We start from the raw sequence: 2,442 nt of genomic DNA, 5'->3' as shown, positions 1-2,442 counted from the left end.
CCCTCCACATGTTCCCTCCTCCATGACTCCACCTTCCGTTTTTTCTTTTGTTGACATTATGTGTTTCCATTGTCTTTTCAGCGGATAGTGATGGCTTTCCACCATTGCTATGTCCTGCATTTCTTAGCATCTCTCATGTGGTCCTTTAATCCTGCTCATACATCTGTCATGCCTCTTCATTAAGATATCCTTATCTATACCACCTGGCATAGGTGTTCTTTCCTCAGACCCTGACGAATACAATAGTTGGTAACAGGAATGGTTCCAGGAAACAACCTTCATTTTTTTTTAAATTATTTTATTTATTTATTTTATTTTATTTGAGAAAGAGAGAGAGAGAGAGAGAGAGAGAGAGAGAGAGAGAATCTTAAGCAGGCTCCATGCTCAGCACAGAGCCCAATGCAGGGTTCAATGCCACAACCCTGGGATCATGACCTGAGCCAAAATCGAGAGTTGGGCGTTCAACTCAGGTGCTCCCAGGAAACAACTTCAAAATCAGATTCTGGCACCAGGTTTCTCATTTATTTAATGAATGCATAAATGACCTTGATGTTGGGGGAAATGGGGCACTGGTAATATATGGCATAAAGTGGCACTAAGATTATTCAAATCATCACTGATAGTGACATAGGATGGAGACCCAGTGGAAGACGAGGTTTTAAGTGATCAAGTGACCACTTCACATGATTACTATGACAACAGTGGTAATTACAAGAACTGCTGACATCATCTGACTATTCTGGAGAGTATGTGAGTGTGTGTCTGTGTGTGTGTGTGTGAGAGAGAGAGAGAGAGAGAGACAGAGAGACAGAGAGACAGAGAGAGAGAGAGGAGCTTGGAGCTTTGAACTTCCAACTCAAGACACAAGTGTAGAACCAGAAAGGTTCTATGGAGGCCTTAAAGGAATCCCTTATTGCATGCAGCTTCAGAGGAGACATAGCTGTGCATTAGGCCTAAAGTCTAATTATGTGAGTTGAAGATTTGCAAGGCCTATGAGATGTACAACCTTACCAAGCCCCTATGCTAATGCTAGGGTACTGGCCATGAACGAGTTGAATGCTAAGGTTTGGATGAGGATATTGGAATGACACAAATGAAACTAGAGATTGACCAACCACTAGTCCCCCTGAAACTCCATTGCTAGAGAAAGCAGTCCCTTGCATAAAGACTTCCCTATGGTCTTACACAGTGCAGTTGCCTTGTAAGAGGTATACCTATTATCCTGTAGACCTAGCCCCACCTTATCTCATTGCCTCAAGGCTCGTAATGAGAGTCATATCTCACCACAGCCCAAAGAAAAATGTGAAAGATCTTCCCCAGGAAGAGACAGTTATACTCCAAAGGAATTGCAGTATCTTTTCATTTGTACTGTCAGGAATCTTGGGAACATGTATATGCAAATAGACTCCAAGAGTATTAGGCCAAGAAAGATGAAATATAGTTGGATTGGATCAAATTTGTCAATAGGGGTGAATCTACCTGGGATTCAAGATGTAATATGGTAGCTCAAGCAGTTGGGAGTGGCCTTAATAGTTTGCTTGGTTGAGTAATTAAATCCTAGGTTTAATAGTGCCACGGGGCACCTGGGTGGCTCAGTCAGCTGAGGATCTGGCTCTTGATTTCAGCTCAGGTCGTGACCCCAGAGTCGTGGAATTGAGCCCTTCATCAGCCTCTGTGCTGAGTGTGGAGCCTGCTTCAGATTCTCTCTCTCAGAGTCCCTGGGTGGCTCAGTCTGTTGAGTGCTCAACTCTTGATTTTGGCTCAGGTAGTGATCCCAAGTTTGTGCAATCACACCCCGTGTGTTCTTGAGATTCTCTCTCTCTCTCCCTTTGTTCCTCTCCCCCACTCACCCCCCCCCCTTTCTCTCTCTCTCTCTCTCTCAAAAAAAAAAAAAATATATATATATAGCACCTTATATCTAATGAAGCTGATAATGCCAGAACTTCCTTAGCATTATAAAAGGAATCCAAAGCTTAGGGTGATGGGAAATTGAAATATACCTATTATATGTAACCCACTTCATCTCTTTTCTACAGGCCCAGAGGATACTCCCATTACAAAAACACTAAAAAGTTCATCAGTAAGAACACCAGCATCCTTGAGAAGCTCTGTATGCCTGTTCTCTATAGGTCAGAGATAACAGTGAATGATGCCGCCATTGAATTGATATCTCTAATACTAATTGTAGAAAGTGGAATCCCCAGTGACAGACTGTCAGAGACAAGGTGGGCTCAATTACTGTAATAAGCCACAGGATAGAATGATAATCAGATTGCTCCACGTGGATTTATGGTGGTGGCTAATTGATCATAGGATGGAAAGGAAAAACACAGATGTGCAACTTAACTATGATATTGCTTAATCCATATCTGCCACAATCCAATAAATATAATGTGAGCTGCATTTGTAAGTTTAAATTTTCTAGTAGCCACCTATTTAAAA

Source organism: Panthera tigris, chromosome F3 (assembly GCF_018350195.1).
Source record: "Panthera tigris isolate Pti1 chromosome F3, P.tigris_Pti1_mat1.1, whole genome shotgun sequence".
Taxonomy (NCBI): domain Eukaryota; kingdom Metazoa; phylum Chordata; class Mammalia; order Carnivora; family Felidae; genus Panthera; species Panthera tigris.
Note: the sequence above shows the minus strand (reverse complement) of the source record.